The following is an 18364-nucleotide window of genomic DNA, read 5'->3' on the forward strand; positions in this document are numbered from 1 at the left end:
GGCGAATATAGTGTTGCAGTGCTTTTTTCCCCGTGAATGTTCACAAGGAACCTTGGAGATAAGTCGTGCTTAAAAAAATGTAGCAATTTCAGTGGACTTAATGCTGTCAGGAGCACAATCATCATATTGCTGCACCGTATTTTCTAAAATAGCCATTCTAATGAGAATGTCCCGTCTGTGCAATCAAGCACTCTGCTTGCTTCTCGGCAGGACACTACCTCTCATCTAAACACATGCACACACATTTGGGGATGGGACTGATGCAGGCATTTCTTTGTCTTCATTTTGTCATTGTTTTGGAGTGGAGGCTGGTGATGGCGTAATGTACAGCTTGTTAATTGTAACTATGAATCCAAAAATCAAACTAAAGTTTCTGCTAGGACTTAAACAAGCTTTAGCTCACAACCCAGCACTTCTTCAAGTCTCTGTCCTAAGACAGTGGTGCTGTTTCAAGGGCAGAAAAGTGTCATAGACCACTTTGTAAATTATACAGTACTCAGTCCCAGGAGACCTATAATCCTCATTATCCATAATGTATACATCCAGCATGAGAACCAAAGAAAATGACAATGGTTCTGACTGCTTCTGATGTAAATGGCCTGAGTTCACTATATGTTCGCACCCTCAGCCACAGCCCTCTGAGACCATTATCCCAGAGTGCTGAAGCACTCTCACCCATATGGACACTAACAGGGACATGTCATGTGTATAAATTTTACACAGAACTCTTCACAGGAACCCAGGCAGTTTCAAAATCTCTCTAACAAAGACTTGTACACTTCATGGACATAACAGCTGCTGCTTTTGTCTTTAGTATATGAAGGGCAAGCATGTAAAAAATAGATAAAGAAAATACCTTCTTTTGAACTGTGGATGAGCAATAACCTTAGTTTAAGACGCAAGGGGAGGGGAAGACACGAGCAGGTGATAATAGGATAAATCCTGAGCCCTGAGGCCACAGTGTTTAGTACACTAAGTCTGTGTTGCTGAAAAGATGTAGCGTCATGATAACAACTTGTGTTTATGGAACGTCGCCGCAGAGACGCATTACTGTCTGCACCGTGTCAGTCATGTTTTGACTAATCACAAAACAGAAGATGGCAGAGAAATCATAGGACCCCCACGTTCAGCAGAATCCAGGCACCAGCAGGGCTTTTCGTTGGATGGAAAGATTTCGGGAACGCTGGAGGGTGAAACATGCTGAGGCTGGGTGACACACCACTGTTGTCTCAAACAGTTGAAACCAAATTATTTCCCCGTGGTGAAAAACTGCCTAACAATTCTTGTCTCTGGTGCTCTAATTCATTTATTATGCTAATAGGAAAAGCCTTTAGTCTGATCAGACATTGCATAAACTTAAGTGCGCTTCAGTGTTCTCTAATCATGTAGGAAAATGATTTGAAGGCTCCTAGCAATTCTGCTGCATTATAACATGATGGAAATTATTCACAAAATTGTCAGATGATAAGGGTTTTAAATATCTAATAGGCAGCTTTGGACGGCGATTACAATCTTCCTGGCCAGCAGCCATTTTAATCCTTCATCAACAAATCTGAGAATTCTGAATAAACGCTCTGTAAGGCTAAACGTGCATAGCTGAGACTGGCTCATGGTAGTCTGGCATGACCTAAGTTCTTTTCTGCTGCAAGCAGTGGGCTTACTGTATATGTCAGTGAAAAAGGGCCATCAAGGTTATAAAAATGCAGTGTAGGTTCTCCCCTGGCATATGACGCAGGCAGCTGTCTTTACCCACACTCTATCACCTTAATCTCCCAAGAACTACTTCAGCCTCTGGGGAGGAGGAACTCTGATTTAATAGAGTGACCAACCTGTCTAGCAGACTGTCATCACTGAGGAGAACTAAACATTTGGTGAAGAGCACACTTCCTGACTTGCTTCTACACTGGGTGGACTGTAACATCCTGACACTTGTCTAAGCCCTGCAAAGATGTAGGAAAAAAATGTTGTTGTCTGGTTAGCGAGTATGTTCGGGTAGCTGCACGAATGTCACAAACCCTACATTTTATGGTTGGAAGCTTCAAACCTAATTTTATTTGTGTCATTGTGTGGATGATCTAATTTTAGTCTTTATGTAAGGCAAGAAGGCAAGGCTGTCTACTAATGACATTTACATCTGATTACGCAACAAAAGATTTCAGATGGTGGTGTCTATTCTTGAAATATAGCTACACCAGTCAATCACATCAAAACCACCCATTGCATAAGTACCTGGCCAATTACAGTCTGTACAGGACTGTGCAGGGGTGTCATTTCCTGTAACTGTGACACCTGCAGCGGATCCTTTGGGAATTGTGAAAGGGTTTTATTGCCAGATATGCATTAGATGTTCATTTGGTGTCAGTGCCTTGACAGTAGTGAGATGGGTCTGCAACTACCAAGTGCAACGTACAGAAGCTTGCCTCAGTTTTGCCATTTTTCTTCATGCAGCATTAATGTTGTAAGGGGGCACATTTTAAGATAAAGCAATTAGACCAAGCCAACACCTCGGGCTCTTTGTGTTCCTGTTGCTCTTTCTGTTTCCTGTTCCTTTCTGTTTCCTGTTCCTTTCTGTTTCCTGTTCCTTTGTGTTCCTCTGAAGTTTTGGCGTAAAGGCCCGTCCGTGAAAATAATGTCGGGCATAAACCGGTCCGTGGCGCAAAAAAGGTTGGGGACCGCTGGTGTAAAGATTGCTTGAGAAACAAAACATAAATGTGTTTTTTAAGGTACTCTGTTTTTTTTAAGTTTATATTCAGTATCACTTACTGAAGCACATTGTTATTTTTACATTGTTCATTATTTACACTAGCTTTCTTTGTGTGTTGCTGCCAGCAGTTGTCAGTAGAATAGCATGTGACAGGCAGCAGATGCCGTTATCTTTGAGACTGACAAACCTCTTGGGGATCCAAACATAACAGCATTAATCTCTTGCACTTTACCCTTTAAAACCTAAAAGAAAATATCTAAAAAAAATAAAAAATATATCTCCCAGGAGTTTATGTTCTTAAGAAATGCTTAAGAACACAAAAAAAAACTAAAAAACCCAAACAAACATTTACTTTCCTTCTCTGAATGTGAATTAGATGTTACCCAGTCTATTTTTTTCTTTCTTTTTAATTCTTGAATATTTCCTACAGGTCAGAGAAGATCTATTAACACATTTTAACTGCAGCAAATAGTGTCCTTTAATGGAATTAAGATATCACTAAGTAATTATTTTAATGATTGACTAATAAAGTAATTTTGAAACACAATGTGCCTAATTCCTCTAATCCCAGTTGAGCTTTTCTTTGTTTTATGAGGTACTGAACTGAATATCTTTGAGTTTTGTATTGCTGATTTAATAAATCAAACCATTTGAAAATTAAACACCTTTGGCTACAAGCACTGTGATTTTTTTTGTATAGATCAGTCAGCGACCTAATTTAGAAATCAGTCAGACAATTAAGAAATTACAGCAAACTGATAAATTATTTTATTTTATTGTTTTATTTTATTCAATTAATACAGTAGGTGCAGGCTAAACTGTTTGCAGTATTACCATATAGATTACAGTGATGGACTGTTGCAGTGGTGCAGGGCAAACTGTGGTATCCATGGTCACTGCTAGGTTGGGTCCTGACATGGTAAAAGACAGGCATGGCACTCAGGATATGCCGACTGAATATTCTGTACATGCGGTTTTCTAAGCATCACGAAAAGCAAAAAATTGCAATAATAAGAAACATGTGATGAATAAAATTAAAAAAAAAAAAATATGACACTGAGACATAAGAGAGTAGTATAGTAGAGTCACTTCAAAGTTCTTTGTGTTTATGGGTTGTGGTTTCCTGGGCAACCGATAGTATAGTGGTAATTACTGTTACCTCAACAGCAGGGTGGGTCTGGGTCTCAACCTGTTGGCCTTTTCTGTGTTCTCTCAGGCTACATGTTCTCTCAGGGTACAACTAATGATTCTCAGTTTGCCTTAGGTGTGAATGTGAATGCATCTCACCTAATGTCTTCTTGGACTCCAGCCCCCATGACCCTGAATTGGATGGATAGATGTATGGATGACATTTTTGTCTTTTTTTTTTTTTTTACCTCAGTATAAAACTTCATGAGGTCAAGGAAAGAGTTTAAGAATTTAATTATATAATGGCAGATGTTGATGGTTGATTTGAAATGTAGTACAAACCATGTTTTGAAGATGGACTACAAAAAGCACATCTTAGGTGCTTTGCCACATGTGTTTTTCACGTGTTGTTTTATGGAAGCTATAAGTCATAAAATATTACTGCATTAAGGGCGACCGTGGTTCAGGGGATTGGGAAGCTAATCTTGTAACCGGAAGGTTGCCGGTTCAATCTCCAGCTCTGTCTGCGCTTTAAGGGTCTTGAAAAGCGCTATATAAATGCAATCCATTATTATTATTTTATTACCAATGTTAAAATAGACAAAAAAGGGAAGTTACCAAATGTAACGGCGAAATAAGAGTGTGTGCTTTCATTTTTGCCACTCATATTGTGTCTTCTCGGTGAAGAGATGATGTAATTAAACTTTTGCCTTCATTAAGACTCAGTATCTGTGACTGAAGTCAAACTAATTAATGATAATCCTAAAGACTGGCAATAAAGGAAGGCTTAAAATGAGGACCTAACTAAAGCAGAGTAGACGCGCAAAATCATCTCAACTTTACTTTGATCATTTTGATATAGCAGTCTTTATACAGATATAGAAAACTTCTAGAGCTGTCTGACAAAAGTAACAACTTCATAAAAAGCTGTTTTTACTAAATCAGATTAAAGCTCACAGTTAACCTGTAAAGTAAAGATATTATTAAAAGCTCAGTTGTATAAGCATCTTAGCAAGTTATACCAGGAGATGGAAACACATCAGTAATTTACATGAAGATCTGCATCCTTTGACAGGTCAAGTTGATCGTTTGTTTTCGTGAGCCGTCAGATGGTGCACTACTCTGAATTGTGAGGTGGCATTATCACCTTTCCTTTTCTTATGGATAGTCCTGTGTACTCTCTGCTAAGGGAGATAAGAAAGGAAGCATTCAAGCTCCTTTTTTTTCTCAGCAGTCAGACTTCAGCCACATCATATTATGGCTGTGACTTAGACAGTTTTCTATCTTTTAACACAGTAACCATCACAAGAGAGAGATCTGACCATGATTAGGGTTGACCACAGACCTGGTTGTGCATTAGTATGAATATAGCTCACTGCAGGTCACAAAAAATAATAAAATGTGCCTACATAGAGAAATGCACATAGAAGGAAATGCATGCACATTAAATGAAATGAGGACAGGTGGATACCAAGCTACATTTGATATCCACAGAGATTAAACCCTTCATATCACATTTTCACTTATCACAGCATCACCTCAGAATACCCCATCCTGAAATTGCTGTTTTATGTCCAGTGACATCTGCATCTCCACAAGACTCCCCTTAAGAGGGCATTTTCTAACAAAAACATGTTCACACTGCTACGAACTGTCGGAAGTGCTTTGGAGAGATCTCATCGAAAGCATAAGCAATAAAACAAGCCTCCCAGTGTTTCCATTTTTAAATACTCAGAAGGGAAGGTCTATAATGCAGTTTCCTAGTACTTGGTGTCCCCTGACTGAAACTGCCAGGGTCCTCCTTCAAGTGTGGGCTCTTGCTTTCCTGCAACATCAGCATTATGTTAGAGAGGAATGAGCGGCAGCTTCTATAAGTCTAAGCGCGGTCATAGATCTCAGTGGACATCTACTCTGGCTCTTCATTATCTGCTCTCAGCTAACATCCCAGTTGGGGGGCGATGTGTCTGGATAAAAAGTCTTTATTATGTAACTGTCTGAAAAGCTGCCTGTCAGCTTGTTTACACGCTAATGCATCAGTCTCCCAGTACTTTTTCATCTCTTTAGAATAGAGTGTCATATGCTTCCAGCATACATTATAGATCGATAGGCATTCCCATCTGGTGAATGTTTTCCTCTGGTTGATTAAGAAATCCAAGTAACAAGGATCTTACTGTATCCTGACTAATGCAGACATCAATCATATTATCAGTAGGTGGATGTTTTTGCACCTACATGTTGAGCCAAATCATTCAGCTTGAAAGACAGTGGAGCATTGACTGTGCTGCCGTCAATTGCTGTGGGTGCTGCCTGGATGAGTGCAAAGCCCAGACCAAACAAGGAGAAAGATTAGTGGATCTGTTTAACCTCGGGGCAAAAGGATACGGTATTAGACCGTGGAGTTTGCTTAGCTATTTGCACTGCCGTTTGCCTTGCCGTGTGCTCTCCCTCTATAATATGTCTCGACAGTGCAACTCGGAGCTAACGGCACTAATTAGATAAACCACTGAAGGATTTTATTTTTTTTTTTCATTTCCATTACTTGCACGTGGGATTTTGGAATCAGTGCCTGTCTTGATTTGGCGTAATGTGTGCCAATCACCCAGTTATATATGTGATCTGTAGTTAATTTAATCAAGCATTTAGTCAAGAACTGCAACTTATCTTAATATTGTGCTACTGCTCATGACGATAATGTGTTCTTTGTCTATAGAGATGTATTAAAGACATGTTTTGTCTCAGCTCAAATATGAAGTAATAACTAAAATGGATATAAGATTAAATTAACTGAAGAACTGGAGAAGCAAGCGAAATGAACAGGATTTTAATAAGGATGTGCTCAGGTTAAATTTGGTTTGAAAGTATGAAGGACTGTTGTAGAAACGAATTATTAAAAATTGTGATGCGTTCAAGACGCATGATCACACTCGTTGTGATACTCTAGCTTGTTATCACCCATCAGTTTATGACGGACTAAGTGTTTTTCATTGTTACCATCTTGGTGTTTTCAGACCAGTGTGAAGAGTGAGAGGTGGATCTGACTAAGAAACTGAGCATCCCTGCACACTTGTATACTCGTTGTGACTTCTTAGTCACACGACAGGCCAGGTGTAAAGCACACACTGCTTTATCCTTCATTTTTGTCTTCAGGGGGGACCACAATTTACAAACAGTCATGTTGTGGTCAATAAGACTTGAAACTAACAATAAGAAACTTATCAGGACATGTTTTTACTGTTTTTTTTTCTCCCCATAGACTTCAATACATGTGCAGGTCCCTTTTCAGTTTTAAAGCACTACTTTTTGGGCTTCAGGGATTTTTCCATTTTTATATGGAATCTATGGAAACAGAGCACTGCTGGGTAACTTGTGTCTTGCCTAAGAAAACGTGAACAAGAAGAGCTTGGGGTTTAACCACTTTTGTCTAGCTGAAGCCAGTAAAACCATGAAAAAAATGACCAAAATGTTTAATATACTGTAAAATATGGAGTTTACTACAAGTCAATTGCTGTATTGTGAAGTGTTTCCCACGATGTAGCAAAGTTTCTATCAAAAAAAAAAGAAGAAGAATAAATACGTAAATATAAATACATGACTATGCTGGTGTCTTAATAGGCACCGCATCCTTTAACCCACAATATATATATATATAAATATCCATCCATCCATCTTCATCCGCTTTATCCGAGGCCGGGTCGTGGGGGCAGCAGCCCAAGCAGAGAGGCCCAGACCTCCTTCTCCCCAGCCACCTCCTCTAGCTTATCCGGGGGAACACCAAGGCATTCCCAGGCCAGCCGAGAGATATAATCTCTCCAGCGTGTCCTGGGTCTGCCCCGGGGCCTCCTCCCGGTGGGACATGCCCGGAACACCTCACCCAGGAGGCGCCCAGGAGGCATCCTTGTCAGATGCCCGAACCACCTCAGCTGGCTCCTTTTGATGTGGAGCAGCAGCGGCTCTACTCTGAGCCCCTCCCGGATGGGGGAACTTCTCACCCTATCTCTAAGGGAGAGGCCAGCCACCCTTCGGAGGAAGCTCATTTCTGCCGCTTGTATCCGCGATCTCGGATATATAACAATATATATATACATGTGCAGCTTTCACTTCTGCTTTCTGCATCATCCCCAACTAGTCTGACATCCAAGTAATAAAAAATATTCAACAAAATATGATATAAACTTTAGCACACTGACACGAATACAGGAAGAACATTTAAGGGGGAAAAAAAGAATTCTTTCATGAAGGTGGGAGAAACAATCTGGAACATTTTAAGAGCTCAGAATAGGATCAGTGTGAGACAAGAAGCCATTTTTTTCCCATGGGAGCGATATTTCAGAGGTATCAGAACATGTTCAAACCTAACTGTTGTCAAAACAAGCTTGAGTGCATCTAGGAGAAACTGTCCTAGCAAAGATAACATCTTTACCTGAATTTTCATTTTCTCTTCCACTTAATGCCTCTGCTTCATGATTACACAAGCTAACTGTGTGGGCCTGCGCAACCACCAGTCTGTTTTGCAGACATAGTGACACTTGTGTATATGGTAGCAAATAAGTAACAGAAAATACAATGAAATTGTAGAGGTTAAAACACATGTTTTGATGTTTAATTGTTAACTGTATAGTGATGCACAGTACAAATTTTTGTCGTAATTCTTAAATAAGCAAGCAGCCTCTACAGGTTTCTACTGTTGCAAATCGGGTATTCCAGCTTGTCTTTTTTCTTGGAGTTTAGATCCATATTTTTTTGCTTTCCTAGCTACTTTACAAGGTAATACCTGCAGCTCTTGCTGATGGTATCTCTTTGGTCATGTTGCCCAGTGTTGTTTAACCTTAAGAAATTCTGGTTCTCTAGATCTCTGACTGTGTCGTCTCCATCACTTGGTGTTTGCACTATTCTTCACTGGAACCCGATAGGAATTGAGGTTTGTGCTTAAAGGCTGAACTGGTACCATCACATTTTGAGACATCAAAACATTGAGCGCCACATCATTGGACAAACTTGTCACTTTGAGTCCACTCAGAAACTCCATCTAACTGTCACGGTGATTCAAAGTCAAGACAAAAACGTGTCACTACATTTTCACGGCACTTTAAAACTGACATTAACTGAAGGGTGAAAAAATACCTCAGACAACTGGTAGAAATAATCACATTTCTATGCATTCTTAGCACAAATTGTAGTGTTTTTCATGTTGTAATGATGATCTACTGCATGTGCAGGTACTGATATTCTATTAAGGATTTTAAGAGCTACCTGCACTTGGAACTGCTGCTGATTTTAAAAAGACCAGACAGAGAAGAGTCTTTGATGTTGCTGCCAATAACCTCCCAATAAGACGTTGGATTTCTCTTTCCTTCCAGGTGTTACGCTTCTTGTCTGAGTTAAAAAACAAAAAAAACAAAAACTTTAACAAAAAACAAAAAAAGTACTTGTTCACTGTGTTAGGTTTTCACTGAGTGAAAAGAAAGAGCAAGTGTAGCAAATAACAACAATTTGCTCGTTTTAGCTCTCAGGCTGCGAGCAAAAGGGAAAGATTAGATCAAAATCTGCAGATGGAAAAGTCTGCCTGAGATTAGTTTGTGAGCACTGCCTATGGTTTAAACACTATTGTACAGAGATTTAAGATGACAGTTAAAAAACAGAAACATTAAATATTTAGGTTTATTCAACTTCATTTACTCAACATAAATGATAAGCAATCTAAATTAGTCTTTGCTCCTTTGATTAAAAAAAATATCCTAAAGGTTTGCAATAAACAGAAATCCATTCTATCAGCTTTTACAAATCCTTGCAATTGAAAAATGTGCCTTTACACCATTCTTCTTCTTTTCAGTTGAATCCACTTCCTTTTACAAAAGGATGAAAAAGATTTGGACTTAAAAGTTCAGGGTGAGCTTATAGGGACCAGAGCAAGAGTTATTCAACTACAGAGAGAATAAGATTTGAATAAACAGGAGGTTGAGATCACATCCAAAGAGATAAGATGAAACTTCACTTTGCTTTTATTTAAAAATAATCTGCAAGGTAACTGAATAAAGCCTGTATACAGTGTCACTGGGGTTTTAATCGTGTATCCCTAGACCTGAGATATTTGACTGCAGCACATGATGCAGGATCAAAGGTGTGCATGTTCGACTGCAGGGTCATTTAGATTATATATTCCCTTTAAAGAAGTCTAGAATCTGGGAATATTTTTTTAAAAAGCAGGGTTTAAGCACATATAGCAGACAGCAAAATTATGTTAATGGCTTGTGCATGTGGATTAAATTTTTCATTGCTTTTGTAAAATATTTGACGTCCTTTTTCATCCTTTTGCTGGTTTAAGAAAGCTGAAAGGTACATTTATACTACTCTTCAAGACCATAATCCTTTTGGTGGATTACGAGTAACAATTTTAAAGAAGTATTACCTTCATGTGGTATCAGCAGCTTTTCAAATCAAGCCTTTAAATCCCTTATCATACATTTATATTAGGTGTTGCGGATATTTTTTTTTCGTGCTTTTCCAAATCAGCATTCAATGACAGCTGAAAGAACTTTTGCTAATACACAGTGAATCGTCATGGGTCACTATCTCTCACAGAGCAAAATCAAGGCTATAGTGAAAGTTAAACAGAAACACATGGGAATGCCAATAACCTACCTCTCACACTCTGAAGTAGTATTGATGTAGTTCTCCGCCAGCATTTATGCCATGCATACTTGCATACTAAAAATATGATTCTTCACTCGGTTTCTTGAACCAATTTTCTCTGCTGAATTGACTGAATGGGGCTGTAACATCAACTGAATAACAACCAGCCCGCATGTGGTTTAAAACAAAATGTTCTTCTTGAGGGTCACTTGAGGCTGGCTCCAGGCTGCTTATTACTAGGTATCAGCATTTGTGCTATACTCCTCCCTAACCATCCTTACCAGCACTTGCTGATAATGTCACAATTCGCTATTCCCCATGGAGCCGCTTTCATGGGGAATAGCGTGGAATGAAGGACATGGACAAAAGGCATGTGACATCTTACTCAAGTGGTAACCTGTGAAACGCAAGATCACAGTAATTCATTGTGAGCCATAAAGTGCTCCTAAATTATTTCTACATGTAGGTACCTGTACACCCACAGCATTAGGGCAAGAGAGGAGAGGGAAGGACCTCAGAGTGCAAAAACAAAAAAAATACAGAAATGAGTTAAAATTTAAAGATAAAGTAGATGAAGTATAAATATATACTTCCTAGTGAGATTGGTGGTTCGTTAAATGTAGCATAAAATCATATTATTATTATTACTGCACAGTGTAACTAACATATAACTTCTGGCAGATGTAGTTGATCCCACTGATTCATGCAAATCTGTGCCCCACATGCAGCTTTACTATAAGGTGCAAACTGTGTCAATGCATTTAATGCGCTAAAGTTTTAGCCAACAACAGGTAAGAGAATAACAGAACTAGAATTTTTCACTATTTTAAGTGTATATCTGCAAATGAATTGCACATGATTAGTGGTGTAATGATGTGCAATTTTATTTCCCATCCAGTGAACCCAGTATAATCCTCTGGTCAGAAGAACTATACTAAATTGAGCACATCTGTGAGTGCAATGTTAAGCTGTGCAGAAAATACTGTATTTTCTTCTAGTGAATGGAAAGGTGTCTACCTAATAAAACACATCCCACTTACTGAAAGACAAAATGACAAACAGTTCAGCTTTACATTATCTTGAATGGAGTCTACACGTTTTGATAATATTGCCTGATAAAATATGTGCCTCAGTGTGACAATAGGGTGACTGTAGAGAAGAACAATTCCTCTTTTTGCAGAGAGAAATTGAACATATCATCGTGCAAATTTAAGAATGAATCAAAACTTGATAAAATGTTTGTATTTTAGAAAATATTAGTATATAACTTTTTCACAGTCTGTGAATCATCTCCTAAATCCCTCTGCAAATCATCTTGCAATCCCCTGGGAGGTACCATCCTGCGGTCTGCTCTAGATTAATACTCAGGGATTTCTTTGGAATTGATTATTTAACTTTCTTTAGTATTACGTTTTATCTCCATCCAGCAGAATGGCTTTGCGCTGTCATAGAGGGCTTTGCCAGTGAACTGAAATCCTCAGTGCAGGTGTGGAAAGCAGAGTGGTGAAGGGGCTCCTTCACTTCTGGACTCCGCTGATAACCTTAACATTTGACCACGTATTGTGTGCAGGCAGCTGGTTTTATGAAAGCTTGTGGCGATGCTTTCCTCCAAACAGATTTGCGTTTTTGTTCTCGCACGACTTTGAGTTTTGAAAAGAAGAGCAAACTCTTGAAAGGGAAATAGATGGCACACAGCTTCAATTGCTGCACAGACCTGATTAATGAGCATTTCTTATCAGCGATCTGCTTATTTTGTTGCTAGGACGGAGGAAGATTCAGACAAATTGAACCGCTCATTGTAAATGGTCAGTGAAGTGAATTTCTAAACAGATGCATTTTGCATACCTCCAAGGCGGGGGAGTTTGAAATTAATATTTTAAATACTCAGCAGTTTATATTTCTAAGATTCAAGTTATAACAACAGAGTTCTGGCACTCAAATGGCTTTATAATGAATTAGTCAAGCTTGGAAATGAAAACTTCCCCTGTCAGCTGGATGGCGGTCAAACCTGTTTGCACCGCTTCTATGTGAAGAAAAAGATGAAGTGCTTGCATGCTGATTTTGTAACTAGGTTATTGGTCACTCACCCCTTCTTCCTTTTGCTTACTCACCCCGTCTCTCTTCTTCCATTTCCTCCTCAACTTCTCAGCCATGCGTTTGTCACTAATTACTGGATGACATTTATTTTTTTAAGAAAGCTATTTTTAACCCAAATAATGTGTTGGTAGAGTTTTTCTCTATTAAAAAAAAGAACAAGATCTTGCTTTTACTGGATACAAACACAACCACTTGACCACTTCTATACTACTAAGCAAGCCCCTCCGCCCACCCCGTCTGTCACCAATTCCTATCTTCACACTGGAGCCATTTTCCAGAGCGATTTCAGGGGATAATAGCACTCACAAATCATCTGCCGGGCACCGGAGCCCATAAAACTGATGTGCCTTCACTTCAAAACAATGGAGGGGCCTTATGATGTCATAACTTTAGTAAGTGACAGCCTGGACAGGTGTTTTTTTGGCCCCAGAATGGGCAAAGTGCCAATGACAGCCCAGAAAGGAAAACTTAATCAGCTGCCATATTGAGAGATAGAAAACCTTTCAAATAAGAAGCCATGATGAATTCTCTGTCATGTTCTCCATACTAAACAAACTGACAGCTTTCACCTTAAAAACCAGCCTTTTTCTTAAAGACTGAAGACTAAACACAGATCTACATGAGAGTTTTGTACTAATAAGAGTTCCTTGGGTTTTGCTTGAAAGTAATAAATTATTCATATGGTCAGGTTAAAGGACACTATAAATCTCTGGAGTTTTTTAGAAATGTAATTGAGTCGGTGAAATATCAGTGGAACTGACACCCTGATTTGAACACATATTGGAGATTAAATTCAAAATGAATTAACTTCATTTTTCACAGGGAAAAATCAGCATTATCCGCATGACACGTTGCCTCCTTTAATTAACTTCCGCTGCACTTGTTGACATTCTTTGTAAAGGGTGTATGAGTTAAGCACACCCCCAGTGTGGAAAGATTCAAAAGTCACTTACATGCTAAAAAGAATTATGAATGACTGAGGAGCATGGCCTGATTGAAAATTGATCGAGTTAGCCGTGTTACACCTGGTCTCGTAGCATTTCACATCCTTCATGCACAGTGAGTTTGATGCATTTTTCAATGAGTAGCTCCGTGGCAGCACAACCTTTTCATACTTGTGTTTCTCTGTAGGGAAAAATTGTTTGGATGAAACCATGTTGCCTCCACAGATCCAAGCCATTACTTCAAAGAGACAGGGTGGGGATGATCTTTGCATGACGGATGCAGCTTTCCTAGCTGTGGGTGCTGCAGAACGAGCAGCGTCTCATATCTGGGTTTCAAGTTCCATTGCCCTGCAACTGCTACAAACAAAAAAACTAACTGAAAGTAACTCCTCCTTTTCCAAGATGGATACTTGGTGTTGTTATTATCATAAAATGAGGACCAAAAATAAGCTAATTATCCCCATACCTATAAACTATTAGATTCCAGGGTGTTTAAATTGCCAATTTAGAAATGCTCTGATTTGCTCTGACTGCACATCACTAAATGTTCTACTTGCATTTAAATGTACTCTACTAGTGCTTATTAAACACATTAAAAATACAGTCTGAGTTTATAAAACAATAGGAAATGTACATATAGTCACCAGCGAACTACAAAACTGCAATTTTTTTATGATTGGATTCTAAATTTTACTCCACTGTTTAAAACAGGCTTTTAATTTACATGTGCTGCCAAATGTGGGTGATTTGCATGCAAAAAGTCCATCAGTTTACAATGGGAGCATGTAATGCAGGTCAGTTTCTGTACAGTTTATGTGCCCTAAACACCTCACGTTCAGGGTATTAAACACAAGATGCCAAAGGTGAGCCCCGAGGAGCAGAGCTCAAATAAATCACTGCAGCCATTGCTAAATAATCAAATGGTAGCGTGCCGGCTTTTACAAAGCCGTATGAGGTGAGAGCATTTCTTTTTATCATTGTGTGCAATTTCCACTGCAGTGTTTCCCACAGAGTGAGAATTTAGATGGGATTGTGCGTAGCACAGCAACCACCAAATTTCTCACCCCTAAATTCCTGACATTCAAGCAATCAGTAGTTGGGAGAAGTGCTTACCCACACCAAGTGTGACTTAATACACCCACACACACACACACTCACACTCACACAAATAAATGACACTTTTTTTTTTATTTATTTGTGAGAGAGGATCTTTTTTTCTTTGTCATTTGGGTACATTTGCAAGCTGCATGTAGAGTGTGCTTAGAAACTGCTGTTGTGAAATAACAGTTTTCTCAGCAATGGCAATTTGTTTTCCTTACTTGCAAAGCTGTATTTATCTAACAAGTGTTGCAGCTGCATTTTTTTCCGTCACCCCTGAGTTAGTCTGACAAAACTAATCAATTCAGATTTTTACACAGGCAGTGTAGCGTTTTTTTCTTTTCTTTTCTATTATAACTAAAGTCCTTTTACCTCTGTTTTAAGTGAATCTGCAGTGATTGTGTGCTGGGCTCTGACTCAACATTACATTACTGTGCTCATGTAGACACAAAACACTGAGGCTGCTCTGCTAATGTGCCACTAAATTAGAAAGTTTACATTCAAAATTCATAATTTCTTCACCGCACTTGCTTAATCCACCTTAAGGTCACTCTGCTTGTTGCTTGTCGAGTTCTACAACCAAATTGAACATTCATTTCAGTGATGTTTGAGAAACCCTTGGTTTAAAAATACACTGTAGACAGGATAAAATCCAAAAATCTGACTTTAACAGCAATACATATTATGTTTGGTTAAATAGTATTGTATCTGGCAGCCGAACCCGGTTTAGTTTTACTTAAAAGCATCACAGTGGGGCTTTACATTAGGATGTTCCTGAGGACAAACATTTCAAATGGGCCTAATATAGTTTGAAGGTACTTAAATGGATTATACATCAGGCTACAGGAACATGGGTGGGCATAACGGACAGAGTATTGTTGGTGATGGAGGGAAGGCATGCATGGCTGCTCTGCAGGCTCCACACAGAGTCTGACAGGAGAAACATGGGAATGGCAAACATAGGAAACTCCTTGTGCCTGCCTATGTACATCAGCTGGGGTCACTGGCACACCAATCCTCAGATGTAAATGCAGCTAAGCACAGAAGAAGACAGACAGATGCACACACCTTTCTACTAACAGAGCGCATCGCTGCCTGTCAGACCGGATCGAGGGGTCAAGGGAGGTCACAGTAGCAAAGCCAGAGCAGTCAGACAGCTCGTCAATGCTGCTGACAACCAGATGGATGAGCCAATACTTAAGGGAGCTGCAGTTCCACTTTCCCATTTATTAACACAATGTACTACTCCAGTTGGACATGCCCCAAAAAGCTACAAGTTTTCAGCTATTTACTGCAAGTTAAAGTTATGTTAACAGCTCATTCAAATATCCCCTGGTGAGTAAATTTGAATTTCTGTTTTCTCATATCCATAATCTGTTGGCAAAATATCTCATCTCCCAGTTCTCAGTCAAAGCCCCAAATCTATATATGCTGTTTACTGAGCTTGGTTGGCTCAATCTGGCACATTCATTTGTCACCGCTGTGTGTCTTGGAGCAGAATCTGATCCCAGAGTCAACATTAACATGGCTTTTCTGGGGCAGCAGCTTCATTATTGAGTCCCGGCATGGTGAACCGCACCATTACTGCTCTGGAGATATAGAGGCCAAACACGGAGAGCAGAGGAGAGATGGAAAGACGAGAGAAGCCGGGATATAGGATAAGCAGAATTATAAAGTAGGGAGAGGGGAATGAGGGAGTGTGAGTGAAGGATGCTAGCGTGAGGATGGAAGGAGAAAAGAAGTGACCAAATAAATCACTGGCCAACAGGTAATTGGACGAGCTGCACTCCTCTGTTGCATCACTGCGAAAAGTGACACCACGGTTTGAAATTAAGTCCGAGGGATTTAGTTCCTTCTGGTATAATTCCAGGAATGGCTGCCATAATGAATCTTTTGGGGAGTAGGAATTATTATCCTAATTTAACTCATATTATGGCACAGCTCTCCAGTGAGTAGAGGCCCCCAACTGAGAGGTTAAAAACATTTGAAATTACCCCTGTATGACCACAACAGGACTGTCCTTGGAAGCTGAGCACTTTCAATGTTTGTCAGGTGAGCAGTTTTTATCACGTGCAAAGTGCGTCTTTGCAGTTGAGAATTAGAATATACAAAGTTAAGTGGTTTCAAGGACAAGAAGATTGAGTCAGACTCAGTATCAACATTTGCACTTCTGAACAGAAGTTGTTTAAGGGCATAATTATGCAGAACACGCACTCACATTCTCACAGAAGTGTAATTTAAAGATAGAAACGCTCTGATACAAGGTTTGGTGTTCACTTATCTACCAAAATAAATGTATTTCTCAATAAGGAGGTTTGTTTGAAAACATAAAACAGTACTGCTGAGGTGCTGTGCTGAGACAGAATGTCAAGGTCAGATCAGTTATCTATTATGTAGATGATAATAATCAAAGCATAAACGTGCATATCCAGCTTTGAATGCAAGTGCTAACAATGGGACATTACAGGAAGCATGAAAGCAGAGGGGATGACCCATCACAAGAATCCTCAGTAGTTCTCCCATTCTTGGCGTCGATGTGCTTGCAATGTTAAATATCACCAAAGCAACCTATGTTTTCTGTTGTGTTGATAAGAATCAAGACACTTAGGCCTTTATTGTAACTCACTTATTTGACCTTTTATTCATACTGTACCTAATTCAATATTACCTAGATCTAATTTAAAACAGACTATATGTTAATAATTCTAATTAGGCACCTGGAGAATGGTGCTTTCTTCAAATCAATGCTATGGCCGTCTGTGCTTTTAGCAAAGTGGATGACCTTTCCTGTACTTCCCCCACCAATAAACCACTAATCTCATTAGGATTTTAGAAGACCGCAACAAGTCCTCAGTCCCCCAATGCAAAGTCGAACAGTCAGCACTAATCACCGGAGACATGTGTCGGCCCACAAAATTAAAAAAAGTTAATATTACTTTTAAGACTGAAAAGCCGTCTTGCATAAAAAAAGACGTATGAAAAAAAGTTTAAAGTACTTCTGAGTATTGAGGATCGCAGTTTTAAGAGTCATCTGGAAACTGGGAACATTTTTGATCAAATAAAATCTGAACATCAAATGAGAAATGTGAAAGAACAGAAAAGAAAATGTTTTACAGGTACAGAGATAAAGAGACCCGGGGACATTTCTTTGTAGATATTCGTTATTCCCAGTCAAATAAAAACTTAAAACCTATATTTTTCAGCTTATTAAAAGCAATCAACTTTTACTGATACAAGTTGGTTTTACAACTGAATTACTTGAAAGAAATTCTCTAAGATAATGAAAAACATGAAAGTTCCTGCATTAAAACTTTTCTATGAATGCATGCTTTATTGGATTTGGATACTCTGTGTATTTTGCCCTTATTTATTAAAATAAAAAAGTTAATATGTCCCAAACTAAAGTGGAAAAGGTTTTTACCTAAAACATTTCAAGCATTGAGTTTCAGCTTTTACTACAAAGCTTGATTTTATTCAATGAAAAAACAAGAAGCAGACGCCACTGTTACTCGTGTCCCATCTTCTATGCTAACTGCTTTCAATTATTAGGTGACTGGGGAATGAGACCTCTCTGTTTTAGCCATGTTTGAGAGTATTGATTGGACAAGGAAACTGTGTAAAATTGTAGAGAAGTGGGATGACCTTGTCTCTTGTATTTCTCTCCTGATCGACAGACAAAGTAGAGACAGCTGCGGAGATGTACCTGCATAGCAATGCTCTCCTTCATTTTGTTCAGATGGTGTTAACACAGTGAATGCATTAA

The 18364-nt window shown here is 39.1% G+C and overlaps 1 protein-coding gene across 5 annotated transcripts in view; it reads right to left on the bottom strand.

Annotated features, from left to right (window-relative positions):
* chrm2a (cholinergic receptor, muscarinic 2a) overlaps positions 1-18364 on the bottom strand; it is a 90157-nt gene that overhangs the window by 60769 nt on the left and 11024 nt on the right. Inside the window, exon 2 of one of the 5 annotated variants that reach the window (XM_085136939.1) lies at positions 9083-9205. The exons of the other annotated variants lie outside the window; for them this stretch is intronic. The gene's annotated coding sequence lies outside the window, so the exon portion shown is untranslated. The remainder of the gene's footprint in view (positions 1-9082; positions 9206-18364) is intronic. 5 annotated transcript variants of the gene reach the window in all.

The sequence above is a fragment of the Neolamprologus multifasciatus genome, chromosome 17 (genome assembly GCF_963576455.1).
Source record: "Neolamprologus multifasciatus chromosome 17, fNeoMul1.2, whole genome shotgun sequence".
Classification (NCBI taxonomy): domain Eukaryota; kingdom Metazoa; phylum Chordata; class Actinopteri; order Cichliformes; family Cichlidae; genus Neolamprologus; species Neolamprologus multifasciatus.